Source organism: Corvus kubaryi, unplaced genomic scaffold (assembly GCF_017639235.1).
Source record: "Corvus kubaryi isolate FWS band 111438036 unplaced genomic scaffold, C.kubaryi_AGA036_p1.0 37398, whole genome shotgun sequence".
NCBI classification, from domain to species: domain Eukaryota; kingdom Metazoa; phylum Chordata; class Aves; order Passeriformes; family Corvidae; genus Corvus; species Corvus kubaryi.
Genome location: NW_024581137.1, coordinates 40867196 through 40884719, shown reverse-complemented (window position 1 = coordinate 40884719; position 17524 = coordinate 40867196). Strand labels below are relative to the sequence as shown.

The window sequence follows — 17524 nt, the reverse complement described above, 5'->3', positions numbered from 1 at the left end:
AAAGCACTAAGAATACAGAAGTTGTAGAAAAGGTGTAACAGGGGTATAAAAGAAAAGGCAAAAAATCTTCATGGCATCACTGTCATATATTTTCTTGTGCTGGTGAACAGGGCTCATTATCCAGACCCTCTCCAAAGGCACAGTGCCCTACATTACCACTGAGCAGCTGTGCATTTACTGCCAAGATTATTACTGAAACAGCATTTGTTGGATTCTTGACAAACATGGCTTCACAGAAGAGGAGAAAGAAGTTACAGAACTGTTGTTACTAGTCAAATTCCTTTACATATTAACACTAAAAAATAAGCTTTTTCAAACAGGTGAGAAACAAAGCAGGTTGCACCCTGGTAAGGAGGAGTATAGATCTCTAATTTTGTGCAAGAGGGTGGGAAACATACACAGATACCCAGAAAGTGATGGCTGAAGATGATCTGCAAACAGCCAAGCATTATGCTGTTAAATGCTTTATAGATCAAAATTATCAGCTTAAATTAATCTGTGCTTTATAGGCAGACAGTGTAAAGAATGCAGCTGGGACATAATAGGATCAGAGTAACCAAAGTCAGGGAGTAAATGAGTTACACAAGCTGTGAGTAGAACAGAAACCCTGCTGAAACCCTGCTCAGAGAGAATTGTGCTTGCTGGACCTTGTGGGCACCCGGGCAGGCGTAGCTTTTGCAGCCACAGCCCACATAAATACAGAGGCTGTGTCTGGGAGAAAGGAGCGGTTGGAAAAACTGTTGTTATGTTTCCAAACGTACATTCTCTCATTACATGGAGCAACTAAAGAAGAGAGTTTTCATAAGAGAGCTAGCGGACTTGCCAGCTCCTAGAAATCTAATTTCACAACCAAGCATAACCAGAGGGCTACATTTCACAGTTTCTCCTGAAAATAAAAGGTGGAAAAGTTTAGATAGTTCAGAGAAACCAGGCAAGGATCACATACAAACATATTTCCAGATATTCTCAGGATTTTTTGACCAATGTTTGGGTTTAGGTCTTTCATATCATACAGATATTTCCATGAAGTCTCAGCTAGGAAATTAGTTTTAGATGTTAACAGCCAAACTGTTTCTAATTGTAATTGTTGCTTTTTTGCTAAATGAAGTAATTTTAAACAGACCTCCTGTGTAGCTTAATGTGGTTTTCAAGCAAGCTGCTCACAATAACTGCTTTAGCCCCTTCTTGTTTATTCCACAAATCAAAATGTTACCTTCCAAACTAATTCACAGCCTGGAGTGCACTGGTCTGGTTTTTAATCAGAGTAATAGAAAATGGTCTCATCAACTTCCTTTGCACTGCCCCCTGTGCAGTCACAATCAGGTCTGGCTTTAGCTATGACTTCCCTATAGCAAAGATTTACCGTGGTAAAAAGCAAGTTGTACTATTTCTGAAGTTCCCTCTGTCAAGCACATGTTATTCCTTCAAACCATTATTCACTTTGGAACACATTCAACACATCAAAAGAAATCCAGAGGCATTTGAAATATTTTCTAACTTACAAATAACTTGAGTTGGAAATTATAACTTGATCCAAAGCCCAGAAAAGTCTGCATCTAAATTCAATAGTTATTGAACCAGGTTCTTCAAGCATAACCTTTTCATCATCCATGACTCACACAAATTAGTCCCTGTGAAACTAAAAGGTGTTGCTGTTTTAACAGTGCCAGCATAAACTCGTATTTCCAATCTTTGTTACCATGGATCTAGATACATCTTGGTAAAAGTACTTATGTTGTTAGCCCACGTCCCAGTATTTCCTTAGGATGCTTATTGAAGTTATTCTGCTTTGTACCAGCATAAGAAGTATGACTGTTCTTGTACTAAAAGCTTTACAGCATAACTGCAGCTTTAAAAGGAGAGTCAAACTTCTCACCAAAAGGTTTACTGACTATAACTATATTGAGTATAATTAGTTATCAAGACAGATGTTTGAGCAGACCTTCTCCTGAACAGAATCTTCAGTCCCATTTGCCTAATGCTCCTGTAGTACTTAACAGCCAGCTCAAACATCCTTTCAACTGTTAAATAAATTCCCACAGACCAGATGAGAGCAGAACAAATCCAGCTCCAGCACACACACAGAGTATGTGCTAGTTTTCCTACAGTGTAATTAGTACCATGCAGCTTCTCAATGCAACAGGAGAACTCTCTATCCTAACCAAGGGAAGGGAAAGCAAGCTCCCTCTGTCTGTGTTACACCTTCTCAATTCCAAAAGATGCTTAAATACATAATTTAAAACACAAGCATGACCATTTCAACTCTAAGTTGACTGAAATGGTGTAGTAAGATGATGCTCTTCAGCTTTAGTTGCTCTGAAACCTTGCATGGGAAGTAAGACATAACAGAAGCTTGGTTTACAGCCAGACACAAAAGCTTTAATGCAGTGTTTCTTTCACAAATGTATAATATGAAGCAATTTTTCTCAAAACCTTTTCAATATTACTCATTTTTGACCGAGAAAGAAATACCACAAAATCAACTCAAAATAATTTTATTGGAAAAAAAACCTGGGAGAGCAATTTTAGTCCTAACAATGTACGTGTCAGTTTGCACCACTGAAGAACCTATTCCTTTGATAAGTATCTTACCTGTAATGTGGACCTATGTCAAGGGACTCCTCCTCCAAGTTCCAATACAGCAAGATACAGAAGAACCTGCCCAGATGTTCTGCTGACTTTCCTGCTGTCTTGCTCTGGTGAAGATGGAAAGAGTACCAGCAGACTAATAATTACAGTTGCATTTATGAAAATAAGTTGGAACAAGAATCTCAATAATTGTAAGCATAAAACTCTTTCACTCACCAAGTTTCATCATGCAGATGAACAAAGTATGTGGGAGGTGAGCAGAAGAGAAATGAAGGGTGACAGCTGTTAATGTTCTTGGATGTCACACACCAGTGGATGTTGTTAAAGAGCAGAATGGTGTCAATTCCCATTTTTGCAGCTATGGCACACCTCTTTATTCATGCAACACATGATACACAATTATCCTCCAGAGGTCACAGAAGTCAGCTATCCCTTTCATCTCATTCACATCAATTAGAAAAATATGCCAAGGTTCATTGAGATTGATTTTTTTTTACTTTTTATGGCAGTTAAAGGACTGATCCTTGACTCCAGAAGTTCACAGCCTACTATCATGTCCTCAGGGCAAGGGTGGGGGCTGCAAACGGGGAAATATGCAGCTGTTGTGGTAACAAAATGAAAAAAGTAGATACCTTTGGTGGATGCGCCTGGGAAATGTTACTAAAGATGCCCTGTAAGTCACTCTAGACAGAAACAGTAAGGACAAAGAAAAGGGGTGTTCATGGCCTGACTTGATTTTAAGGCAGCAATTTCAACACCCACAATCAGCTGCTTGTAGGGCAGAAGTACCAATTGTGCTGGTTCTGGGACAGCTACCAGCTATTGTGCCTGAAAAATCCATCTGCAGCAACAGTATTAGCTGTGAGTGCATATTTCCCAACGTGGTGACATTCCTTCTGCCCTCTGGCTTTTGTTCAGGCTTCAACCTTGTGACCAGTGCAAATCTATCTGCACCAGTGCAACGCACAGGAGCAGCTGGAAGCCATTGCTCAGCAGGAAAACTGTGACATATTTGCCATGACAGAAGTGGTGGGATGGCTCACACAACTGGAGAGCTGCAATGGAGGGGTACAAACTCTTCAGGATGGATATGGAAGGAAGGAGAGAAAGTGGGGAAGCCCTGTATATTAGGGGCAGTTTTGACTGGAGCTTAATGATGGTACCACTGGCATTGTCTTTATGATTAAGAACCTGGCAGGTATCATGATGGGGTCTGTTACAGACCTGCCAACCAGGCTGAAGAGGCAGATGAAAAATTCTATAAACAACTGGGACAAGTCCTGCAGGTGCTAGTCATGGTTCTCCTGAGGTACTTAAAATGTGGGAGTTGGTCTCTATTCCCAAGTAATACGTGATAGGACAAGAGGAAATGGCCTGAAGGTGCACCAGGGGCAGTTTATATATTGGCTAATAGGAAGAAAATCTTCACCAACAGGGTTATCAAGCATTGGAACAGGCTGCCCAGGGCATTGATGGAGTCCTGTTACATCCCACCACAGAAGGTGAGGGTAACCCAGGTTCTTGTTAATAGATCCCTTTGGGCAGATTAGAGTGAAACGACCCTGAGTGATCTGTGTCTGTGAACATACCTACATAGGATTTGTTGTAGAACAGTTTGGTTGCAAAGGAAAGCAGGTGTGTAGCCATTTTGGTTATTATTTTCTATAGTAAAATAACAACATAAAAGCATTGCCACATGAAAGTGCAACAACATCATCCAAGGACATGCGCAAGGGAAAAGAGAGAGGGGACAAGAGCGTGAAGCACAGAATAAAGGAAGAGAGACAGGAACAGAGTGAAGATCTCATCACCCACAGGCCCCACAACAAGATTTGGCTGCTTGTAGTCCTGGTCACAGAGCAGATCCATCGGGTGGAGGAGGAAGTCCTGAAGAAGTGGTGGGGAAAAATCTCTGGAACACACCATCTGCTGAGATTATATCCACTCAGGTTCAGGTGGGAATGCCCAGGTACCTCCTCCAGCGGGGAGCTTGATGCAATAGTGTTGATGATGGGATGCTTGGAGCCCTTGACACCTTCTAAGACAGCACAGCTGCCCATTGCATCAGCGGCTGTGGAGTCTGTTACGGCCCATCAGCAGAGATGAGTACCCCAGGCCACAGCCAGTGTCCCAGTATTTCCCCAGGGGCAGGAAGGGGCAGCCCCACAACCCAGTGGTTTGTGCAAGGGAGGACAATTTAGCATGAGGAGAGGCACAATCTGTCTCCACAGGATCCATCTCCTATCTTGCTCAAAGCCCTCATTCTTTCACCCTCTGTTTTACCAGATCGGAGGTGTAGCTATCATATGCCCAAAAGCTCACCTCCATCTCAACAAAGCACCCTTACACACTCCACAAATAGGGGAATGTTTTGAGCCATTATCACTTAACAGTTCAGTCTTTTACAACTCCCCATCCCTGGAGGTATTTAAAGACATGTAGATGTGGCACTTATGGACATGGTTTAGCGGTGGACTTAGCAGTGCTGGGTTAATGGTTGGACTCAATGATCTAAAAGGTCTTTTCCAACCTAAACAATTCTATGATTCGATGATTTTCTTCATTGTTTTTAGGAGTCCATCCTCAGATCCCCTCCTGTCCTTTGCTGGGCAGTTTTTCCTTGCTTCTTCTCCAAGATGGTTTTTATGCAATATGTGTATTTCTACATATACAGCGACATTCTGGATATAGATAAGCAGTTGGAGGACTGCATGGGATCCAAGTATTTCTTTGGCATGTAAGTTGTAGTGTAATGTTCAAAACCATAAATACACATGCAGAAAAGTGAACAACTTTGGATGTGTAAAGTTAACAATTTCTTTTCAAGCTTCCTTTTTGTATTACTAGGCTTGACTGTAAAACAGAGCTGAGTTAGACCCTCCTGTGCCGTTTTAGGTTATCACCTCATCAAGAGAGAAATCCTCTTAAAATTAAAAATAGCCTCCAAGTTCAAGACTAGAAAGCAAAATTATTTCCAATGAGATTAAAAAAAAGAAAAAAAAAATCCATTCTTCAGCTGATTCATTGAAACAGGCAGAGCATACTTTGCTTTCTTGGATGCACACCTGTACCTGTTTCCCCAAAATACTTTGTCTCCAGAAGCTCCACATTCTCCACTCCATCACTGCCTCATACACAGCTTATGGGAAGACAGTGCAAAGCCATAATGAAAAAACCCCACTTTTTAAATTTTTTTCTGGCATTACACAACCCTCTTAAAGGAACAACAAACCTAAGACAAGGCTGAAGTCTCCCTGATTGTCAGAAGGCACTGACTAGCTCTGCAGCAATCTGCACTAGACTGCCTTAGCCCAGATTTTCCCAAACAAGGCCCCTTTTCCAGCTACTTGTCATTTGAAAATGAAAAGCATTTCCTGAAGTTTTTGTCCAGATCAACTGTGATAGGGCCAAGGGTGATGGCTTTAATCTAAAGAGGGAACATTTAGATTAGGAATAAAAAATAAATTTTTTACAGTGAGGGAGGTGAACGTGTTGTCCAGAGAAGTTGAGGGTGCCCCATCCCTGGAAATGGTTGAAGCCAGGCCAGAGGGGACTCTGAGCAGCCTGGTCCTAGTGAAAGGTGACCCTGCCCAAGACAGCAGGGTTGGACTGGCTGGTCTTCAAAGGTCCCTCCCAAGCCAACCCCACCTGTGATTCTGACTGCACATTTACACACCATGGGTGAGACACTGCCTGGAAGCTTCAGATGTGCCATTAACAGGCTGCACAATTTAACATTAACAATGCACAGCTGATTCACACACCCACAGTAAGCCCAAAATACTTCCAAGTGCTAAATTTATTGCACATTTACAGTGGATCCAACACTTTCCAGAAGCTTCAGGCTCACTGCACAGGCTAAGCACAACAAAAGTGTAGCAGTTTTGTGTGGAGAGCCCCATGGGCACGGCACAGCACGGCAGCCTTCGCTCCGTGGTTTGAGTGAACACGGCGCAGCCGCTGTGTGGCTGGTGGTGCCGGGCCTGCGAGACACAAGGACACCAATCCCTGTTCCACAGAGTAATATGAAGCAAATCCAGGAAATATATGTAATATGAAGCAAATGCACTCCTCCCTCCACTCCTCTAGGTGCAGTACAGGAAGGTGCACTGAATGAAATCACCACTTGCAGCTGCAGTTTCACTGGAAGCAGCAAAGAATCATAGAATCTGCTGAGTTGGAAGGGATCCACCAGGATCATCGAGTTCAACTCCTGGCCCTGCACAGAACCATCCCCAAGAGTCACACCGTGTGACTGAGAATATTGTCCAAATGTTTCTTTTAACTCTGTCAGGCTTGGTGCTGTGACCACTTCCCTGGGGAGCTGTTCCAGTGCCCAACCACCCTCCAGTGGAAGAACCTTTCCCTGATATCCAGCCTAAACCCCCCCTGACACACTTCATGTCATTAATCCTTGAATTAAAGTCCACTGACCTTCATCATGCTTCTGCTGGTATTCTGGCTGCCTTCCCAGGGGAAAGATTCTTGCTGGCTGGCATAAAACCATTAACATTATGTACAGTTGTTTAATGAACATTATGTACAGTTGTTTAATTATAGGTGTTTCTTCCACTTGTTTATCAAAAATTAGATTCTACAATTATAAAAAAATTATCTAAGGACTTCTGTATTCATATAATTGTCCTGTAAATATAATGTATATTATTGTAACTAATGGCAATGGGACATCAACAAACAATTGAAGTTTTGCTGACATTTGTTATTATCCACTTTTGCAATTACACAAAATCCATTTTTGAAGGTGTACTCTTACAACTGTCACGATAAATGCAGCATGTTAGCGAAGCAGCTTACAATTCCAGTTTAAAAGAAATACAATAATTAAAGCAAGAACTTTCTTTGCACAACAGAGGCTAAAATTCCTAACATCTGGAAAATGAAAAATCTCTCAATCATTAGGCTACAAAGTCTCATCAATTACTAAATCTATCTAGATATTCAATACTGTGCTGCATTTCTAAAGCTTCAGTGTAGTAGTTTATGAAACATGCTCTTCCCCCTTTTTGTATATAAAACAGTTCATTTCAGGTAGTATATGGACTGATGATATCTCGATTATTTTCAAAAAGTTATGTTTCAACATATCACTTGCAATAGTAAGTAGATTTTGAAGCTGTCTGGCAATACTTTTCTTAAAGCCTTGGTTTTGTGAAAATTGATCAAAACTGGTTTAAAAGCTGAACTATGACCCAAGATTGCACTGCTTGTCCTGAAGAAAATAATTTGCAATCTATGTCATCTAAAGGAATGGCTTGCAGACTATCATGGTGTTTCCTTTTTTTTCTCAGAATATCTATTATTGGGGAAAATAGAATACAGAGGCAAAAATATTTTCGTTGACTCCCACAAGTCTTTTATTAGACTCAAGAGGCAAAGAAAACATGTAACACCTGGAAGTCTGATGGTAAGAGGAAACAGGAATTATTTTTATCTATTTTCCCTCTACACCTCCACTACATTTCTTCAGCCCCTCATTAAGTCATATGTCATCTTGGGAAGATACTTTTTTTTCCTCCAAACTTCCTCTGACAATGCATTAATTCTCCAGCTCATTTCTGCAGCATGGTGTTTTTCTTTCACGTTTAACCTTCTTAACCTTTTTGCCCAAAGTAATATGTTCACACACACACCCCCCCTTTGGTTTTTAGTTCATCATTAAAATGGTATTCTGTGCTTCAAACAGGTTAATCTCAAGTGTGCACCACAGACATTACCTCATCTGTGCAGCATATGCAGCTCAGTACATGCAGTCTCCTTTATGTGACAATCTCTTCAAGATTGCAAATTATCATTTCCCTATCAGAAACATGAAAGCATTTTTCACAATATGAAGAGAATGATGGAGCATAAAGGCACCATCAAAACTTGCATTATCTTTAAAAGACAATGAATGTGGGGTAAAAACAACCTACAAGTTCCTGTTCACTTAAAATCAACAATGGTGTCATTTGGTTTTAAAAAGAAATTAAGAATTTTTTTATGTATGAAGTTTATTTTTAACTCTGTAAAAGGTTCAAGGCTGCAAACTTTTCTGTGTCCTAGCTATAGAGACTTCATTACACCAGAAGGGATAACAGCAATTTAAAAAATTAGGCAACTTACACACACAGCAGTTGTGCAGTTGTGCAAACTTAAATACTAGAACAGTCAAACCTGCATTGAAGAAATATTTTTAGTGCTTTTTGTGCATTTTGGCACAGATTATTTATGACCCAGGATAGCCAGAAAATGATTTCCATAAGCAGCTTGCTTTTCTTCTTTCTTTTCATCATTTTTCCTCTAAATGCTGAAGCTCACCATAACCCATATGTACACTCCTTTACAAGTTCTGCTGGTGGTATTTTCATTACTGTATGTAATTTGTGGCTAGCTAAATTGCACATATTTAGCTTTGATAGTTTTAAGCATTTATGGTTCAATCCTATTCATGTTGATAATATTCCACTGGATTTCCAAAAAGAACAGAACAAGTGCCTCAAAAACAAGTATTGTGTAGCCTGCCTAGAGCTGAATCTATTATACTTTCCTATATGTTATATTATTTAAAGGAAGCTACGTAAAGGGTACATTTTCTTTTCTATCTCTGAGAAATAAAAACCCTGATAGACTTGCAACACTCATACATGATTTAGTTATCTAGAAAACAGACACACACTAAATAAAAATATTTCCAAAGCCACATATATAACACTACAAAATCTTCTGATCTAACCAAAGAGTTTGTGTTTAGAGTCCCCATCTCCACCAACACCACAGTCGCATCTGGGCCATTATGTTTAATAGCCCTCAGTGGACCCACCCGGCTCTGAACCCTTTAATACCTTTGGCCTCCACAAGTGTTGTATGTATTCTCATACTTTTCTCTCACTGCAGTCCTAGGAGCCTGAATTAGCTGCACTGGCAGAAACATCCAGGAGGCTTGAATATCATGTTTAGAGGATTAAAATGGTCAATACCCCAGAGCAGAACAAAATATTCCCCCAACAAAAAATAAAACGGAAGGAAGAAATATCTCAAAAAAAAAAAGAAAGAAAAAATGAATTTTTGTCTTTAGAATTTTCTTTTTGGTAAGTTTAAATATAAATTGGAAAAAAAGTCTGCAGAAAAAAAACCTGCATTTCCTCATCTCACTGATTCTACTTTTTCCTTCACACTGTTCCAGGCAAACTCCAAAGACAACAAAGAACTGACCCTAAGGTTGATCTCCATCCAATGTCTTGTATGATGCTTTTAAGTCTGACTAGATTTAGATAGCATATAATATACAGCACCAAAGCTCAAGGAAAGAAAGAAATTTCTACATTAAACACAGATAACAGCTATATTACTTATTAGGAGACATAAACTACATCCCTGATAGTAAAAGATAAATCACTCAGTATTTCCAGGGCTATGCATTGACAAAGTCAACAGAAGGGTACAAAATATAAAAATATTTATTTAAATAATAAAATTAACTGAGTAAAGAGACTGGCTTTGTATATGCCTTAGAATTCACTAAATCTCACATTTCATTGAGGACAAAGAGAGGTTGAGGGAGAGCAAGTACAGGGCTGTGGGGATGTTAAGGAAACACCTCTCCCAACAAATACCAGGGAATTATGATAACATTGCACCACTACATTTCCAACATAAAACTGTTCCTGAACTCTCTATTTCTCAGCCTGAGAGAAGATGAATAACACAAGAATTTTCTGTCAAGCCTGTTCAGATGCACAGATACCATCTGCACAAACTCAGCAAACAGACACAAGCACAACAGAAACATGCAAGCAATTGTAACCAAGACACAAATTCTGCACAGTATAAAATATTTATCATCGCCACAGGTGGTGTAACAGTTTGTTGTGCAGATGCTCACATGCCTGTCTATTAAACCTATGAAAGAAGTGGGCTTGCTAGCTTTACCTGGACTCAGGGCAGTGACTGAAACACAAAACCCTTAGGTAGAGTCCCCAGAATCTCTTCTCTTTGGGTGATTGTCCTTTGCCAAAGTTTTCCTAAAACAGACAACTGTTTGTGGACACCAGTGTTACTAGAAGGTTGATAAGATCTGAAAGGGATCTAAAACTTGTGGCTGTGACTATTGCAACTGGAGTTGGTATCAAAGTAATTCCTCTGTCTGTGCTTTATCCAGAGCCTCAAACTTGCACAGTGCACAGTCCCATACCCAGAACAAAGTCAGGTATGCTGGGGAATACTTCAGAGCACCTACTTAAAAGCAGAAAGGAGAGATCTGATTGCAAAGACCCCAGAGTACTAAATCAACCAACAACCAGAGCTCCAGCCCAGACTCAAGTCTCCAGATGCTCTTCCTCTTTTCATTTCCTCTCTGAATTACTCTCTAACATCTGTGTTTCCTTTTAAATACCATGCTACAATCCAAACCATTTGTAAAATATGTCAGTTTATACCAGAGTAGAGTGCTACTAGATAAATACAGGGGTAATGTGGAAGTATACACAGAAGATATGGCAGAGCAAATGTCCAGAATGAAGCATCTCCTGTCCACAGTCCCTCCAGGCAGGGTCTCCTAGCCCTCACACACATGCTCATCTCTGGTCGTTGTTTGCCTCAATTGTTGCAGTTTCTTATTTTCCCACCTTCAGTGGTAAGGCAGCCCAGGGAGCAACACACTGCTGAGGAAACGACATTTCTAAAAGCAATTCAGTTACGTCAGTTTTTTCTAATCGGGTCTCCTCACCTTCAAATTCATTCTCAGAGGGAATGAGTTTTCAATTGCTTGTTTACATAGTGCTGAGCCCTTGGAAGGCAGAACTGACTGGAAAGACAACGACCAGGAGCTGTCTCGACTACGTAACAGTTTTAAAACCCAGGCGGAGACACAGAAAGTCATGGAGGAACGGCACAAAAGCCTGCTGTTCCTGCCTATAGCAATATCTGCTCGTACTCCCACCTCATTAATTGCTAGTTTTCCTGATTATAGAAACAGCTTTTTCTGCTGCTGAAATGTATGGCGCTGTGCCATTTGCATATGCAAACTGACAAACGAACAATGAACCAGTTGCACAGTTCCTTAGAGAGCAACAATGTAGAGGATTTACGACATGTATAAGGCAACAGGCAGGGAGGGAGTATGGGGAGACGGACACACAAAACAGCTCGTGATGTTCTTTATATTGTTCTTCTGATAAATAATCTTTCAGGCAGTCTATTGAAATAAAATATTTAACACTTTAGTGGATTTCTGACATTGGATTTGGGAAAACAATAGAACTAAAGATCTGGGCAACTTTGATTTGCCTCCAGATGCTTATCTGTTTATCAGATTTTAATACATGATCTCTGATTACATGATTGCACACTGTTCAACCACAAGGTCTTTATGTTATTCCATGCAGAGAAGACGGTGTTAATTTAACAAACACAAGACCAGAATTCTGTTTTCTTCCTGTTATTCAAGGTATAATTCAAGACTTTATTTGTACATGCTATTGAAACTACTATCCTAAAGGAATTACTCATTTCCCTATGGACATTCATCACTGCATCAAATGTATAATTTCTCTAATTTTGTGTTATTTTTCTCCTACATTAGATGTGAGACATGGTTATTACTCCCATTTTATAGACCATGAACTGGAGACAGGTTAGGGGAAAAAAAGATAAATAATGATTTTGTGATGCCTGTGACCTATTTTCAAAGCACTGGACATTATATAGAACTTCATAGATTCAAAGCACAGCTCTCATCATACCAACTCCACCTCTGAGTATCTTGCATTACCACAGGTCTTATTTCACAAACATGAAAACAGTGATTGCCTAGAGAAGATTTGGCTTAAATAATAATACCATCAGGAAAATGTAGAGCCCTGCAGCAGTGGCAAGGATAGGCCCCTGTTTCCCAGACCATCATTTGGCTGCTTTAATCATTAAACAATGGCTATTCCACCTCTACGGCAAATGAAGAAATTTTACTGAAGGCAAAACCCCCCCAAAAGCAGCAATTGTATTAGATGGATGGATGCTGAACCACAGGGCTCACCACCCCTGGGGCTGGCATCCTTAAGTTCACCACAAACACATCTGCCACCTGAGGTGAGAAAGCAGCTGGCAGCAGGAATATGTTGTTACATCTGCATGGACCAGCACTAGAAGGGAACATAAGGCACAACTCACCAGAAAACTCAGCTATTTTGTGGTTGAAAAAGATTTAGGAACCATAGATCCCATCCCTGCTTTAAAAATCAACACAGACTTCCAGCCTTTCTCTTTGGGATTGACCCCTTTCTGCCCCATCCTCCACTCTGCATTTCAGGCCCACCCACAGCCCTTGTACCTACACCAAGCTTCTCACCTCTCTGCCTGGACAGCCTGGTTCCCTTAAAAGTACAGCAAATGCCAAATTGTGCCTCCTTGTTTTAAAACACGGAAAAATTACTCAGAAGTTATGGACCATTTTGCCTGACATCAGTGGACAGCTGAGTAGAAAGCAGAAGGAGGCTGTATGGTACAGCTGGATCTCCCCTAGGTGTCTGACTTGGAACCACACAATAGGTGATACTTTATATAAAGATAATAAGGCACATAGAGATTAAAAACTATCTTAATGAAGAATATCAAAATGTAAGATGACATTTAATTAGAAAATATCTGAATGGGCTTCTCCTGGGAGTAGTTCTCAGCCTTTTCATCTATTCATCAATGGTCTACTCAATGTCATAAGAGCTTGGTCAGTAAGAGCTTGTGCATGGCACTAAAACCAAGGTCTGCAGAAAGTAGTGAAGGGAACATGTTGTTCTTATGAGCTCTGATAAATGGACACAGGACATTTACCAGAGCTCATAAGGCTCTGATAAATGCCCTACGGGATATTTCAGAAAAGTCTAATGGAAATCAGAAATGCAGGGGATGCTGGAAGAACAGAAGACTATGTTGAAAATCAGTTTTTCAGAGGGAAGTTGAAAAGGCCATCCAGAACACCAGCCTGTGGCATAAGGTGCAAATGGAAATATTGAGTGAAAGGAATTGATTTTGCTACAGTACAATTCATTCCCAAGACCACTACTATGTGCAATTCTGATGCCCACTTTTCTAAATCTCTCAGCTTCCTTATAGAAAGCTGTACAAAAGTGATAAAAATTTGGAAAACAAGTCATAAAAGTGTGAGCCAAGGAACAACTAACTGCATGCCTAGGTTGGGCTGGATAGCTGTTCTCCTTCCTGACCCTGGAATAAGTTTTCCACCCAACTCTTTCATGGACACTGGCCAGACCTGTAAGTTTTGTAGCCTCTCATGAAGCCAGCTATTATTTTCTTCAAGTATCGCATTTAAGTTTTCTGCTATTAAGTACAGGAGTCACAAAGGAAGGATTTCCCCATGGACACAGATGTATTAATTTGGCTTCTGATCTTAGGAAAAATACGGATGTCCTTTTTAACTTCGTTTCCTAAGGAAACCGAGATGCAAAGGCACCATGTGTCTCTGTATGTGTATGATCCAGTTCTCATGCAGATTCTCTGGCCAGCTTTAACCAAATGTAACAGGGAGGTACAGACTGCTTTGAGCTATGAAGTTCCTATACATCTTCAGAGGAACAGGAGTTCAGGTAGAAGAGGGGGTCTAAGCACCCTGCACAAGGAAAAGTGGAAGTACAATCCCCCAAGGTAACAGGCACTAATACACCACGTGAATATTTACTCACAGTAAAGTTCCATTAGGAACCCAGGATCAATCGCAAAACACAAATCTGTAGGAAGTGCTGGAAGGGGTGAAGGCAGATGGGCAGAATTATTTGTTCTGGTTCCCCTCAGAAATAGCAGAGCTTAGCCCCAGATGCAGAAAGGTGCTGACAGGCCAGAAGTCAAGGGAGGGGAAGAAAGCTGTCCCTCCAAGATGTGCCTGGCACGACTGCTCCAGGACAACCAGGGCAGAGCAGGCCAGGTCAGGGCAAGGTGGTGCTGCCATGGCAGAGGGAAGAAACCGTGGGGAAGGTTCATCTTCCCTGCAGCTGAGCCGTGCCTCACCTGCACGAATCCCCTGCCCATATCTTCTCTAATCAGTTCCCTTTCATCACAGGAACCTGCTGAGCTGGAAAATGGATTATAAGTAACTCCATGTATGAAAAGTACTCAGCAGATTCTTCTCCATTGGACTCCTTTCCTAATTCCATCTATGAAAGCAGTTGGCAGGTTCTTCTCTGCTTGACTCCTTTACTAGCTAAAAATGCAGTCACCTAAATATAGGTGAAACCTCTACCAACTTAAATGAATCCTTCTAGTGTTAAATATATGCAGAACTACTAGATACATTTTTTTTTACTAGGAGGATATATGGTCCAACTCACTGTACTGTTATGAACAGGGTATTTTGGATAACATTTCATAAACTTCCTTAATTAACTAGCTTTGTAGTAAAGTATCTGAATAAATTCTAATGCTCTATTTGGCTGGTAATCTGCAAATAACACTGGTATCAGATAAAAACAAAACAAGGAAATAACTAAAATTAATAATTACTAATAATTCTATAATTATTACTAAATAATATTAATGCTTTTGTTGAAATTCTATGAATTACTACAAAAAATTCTAATAAACTATTAACAGCACTTCCTAGAAGCTCTGGAAACACTATTTCCCCAATAATTTTCTCTTTTCCTCTGATTTTCCTAAAGATTTCCTCTGTTTTCCTAAAGATTAAGTTTACATAAGAGTAAGCAATCCTTATATTTTTTAAATTTGTTAGTATTTTTCTCTTGTTTAACTGTGATTTTCATGGACATAATTTGAAAAAAAAACAGCTTGTACTTTTTGTTCTGATCCCTTGAGACAAATATTAGAGGGAGAAAATTTACAAAATCTAACACTATCCCAAGGGTATAGAAAGAGCAAGTGCTCAAGCGGTATCAAATTCCTTATGTACCCAGCTATATTTCACAGAGATGCCACACCAGAGAAACAAATGTTTCTAGAGCTGATTTGTCAGTTCTAAGACCACAAAACAGTCACTTCACATATACATATTTAATATGAGAGGATGTTTTTATAGAAATAAAATAAATGTTTCTGCTTAGACAGCTCTAGCATTTTCAGCTGGTAAAGAGTTCTGTATCTACAGGCAAAACCTTTTGGGTTTTAATTGTGGGAACACAATTACTAAATCCATGAACTTTAACAGTACTATAATCTGACGGTGTTTCTGAAATAGACCTATGTCACAGCAATATATTCCTTTAAATATCTTAGGTGGAAAAATCCTCCAGGGCAATAAGTAGGACAAACATGTTTACGATTATTCAGCACTGTAGATTGCTGAACTGGTGATGTCAGCTATACAAGGCATTTCTGCAGAGGAAAAAAAAGCCACAAGATACATTCAAATGGCCCTATCTATGTCCCCACACTAAAAGAAAATGCCTCATCCTGCTGACCCAGAACAGGTGAGAGGGATCTGTGCCCTCACAGCTGCGTGCAAGAAAAATACACCAAAAGTAATAGTGAATGTATTCGGCTTCCAAACAAATATATTTCAAAGATAAAACAATTTCTGTATTAGCAGAAAGCATGCTGTTAACAAGAATTCTTTTATATTCAGTGCTTTTTAACATTTCTGGAAAGGTGAGGCAAACCTATTCCCTTCAATTTTCAGTGCTGGGTGTTGAGCACATCCTCCTGAACGGCGTCCCTTTTGCTGCAGGCAGGAGCGAGCGCTGTGTTACGGGATGACACGGGCTGTGTCCCCGACGTGACATGGGGCATCTCGACAGGCCTCGCTGCCACTGTGCAGCCGTGCCAAGGAGCTGCCTCGGGTCCGCAGCGGCTTCGGCGCTGCTCTGGCTTCGCATCACACCACGGCAGCTGTACAGGGCTGGGTAATCAGAGCCGGGGCTTGGTTTTCTGCCACTCACTGCCCCACTCTGCTCGTCGCTAGGGTAGGCAAGTTAACAGCATCTAATTATCCCGGCCCTCTAGTAATGACACTGTGCCCCCTGCAGTTTCTATGGGATACGGTCCCTCTCTTGCCTTCCTCTCCTGAGCTGCGGGGCACAAGGCTTGCTTCCCAAAATTGCTTTTTTTGGGGGCACAAAGAAAATCTGGGTTGAGACTAAGTTAGAACAGCTAGCAAGGGCTGGATCCTGGCAAGGAGCGCACTGTGAGAGCTTGGGCAAAGAGGAGCTCTGCATCTCATTAACCGCTTTTCTTTGCTGCGAAGGTACTCAGCGGAAATTCTTCATCAGCACAGAAATATATTCTCCGGAAAAACGTCCTCTTTCTTCTGGAAACGTTCTCTTTCTTCTCACATCCTCCTCCATTACCAAGCAGGCCAGAGACATCTGAGTGCCATTTCCATGCTGTCAGACCGACTTCAGGCACCGCAGAGCCACCACCACTCCTCCGGGATCCCTCCTGCTGTGGCGCCTGCCCATCGGGGTGGGATGCTGCCCCCGGGACAAAGCTCAGGCTGAGCTTTAATGCTGAGGGCATTATAACTGCATGGTGGCCTTTCCAACCAAGCCTGCTAATTAATAACTGCAAATTCACAGGTGATATGTTACTGGCCCCACGAGTACCATCCAAAATAATTTTCTTGCACACAGTTCAGCACAAGTTCACAGAAATCGGTGTTATTAGTATTGCAAACAATGTTATTAACACTGTTGCAAATAATACACAGTACAAATAAAATACACAGCAGATGTTAACTCTGCAGAATTACTGAGAACTAACAACAACACAGGCGTCACTGACTATCCCGGTTTCTAAAGGACTATGATTTAATCTAAAACTTCCCTTCTAAACAAACTATGGTTTCTGTTACATAAATAAAACACTTCTCTGGCTCAAGCCTAGGCAGCATTTTGACCCATTTACACCGTCTTGGTTTCCTGCTCATAGGTGGTAATTCTAACATCTGTGTTTGTTTCTAAAATTGGAACTTAAAACACAA

General features: G+C 40.7%; 1 long non-coding RNA gene across 1 annotated transcript; it reads left to right on the top strand.

The window, feature by feature from the left end:
* The first annotated feature begins 7680 nt into the window (after nucleotides 1-7680).
* LOC121671970 lies at nucleotides 7681-16854 on the top strand. Its single transcript, XR_006018691.1, has 2 exons — nucleotides 7681-8014; nucleotides 16790-16854. It is a non-coding gene; the product is annotated as an uncharacterized LOC121671970 (long non-coding RNA).
* Nucleotides 16855-17524: the final 670 nt, after the last annotated feature.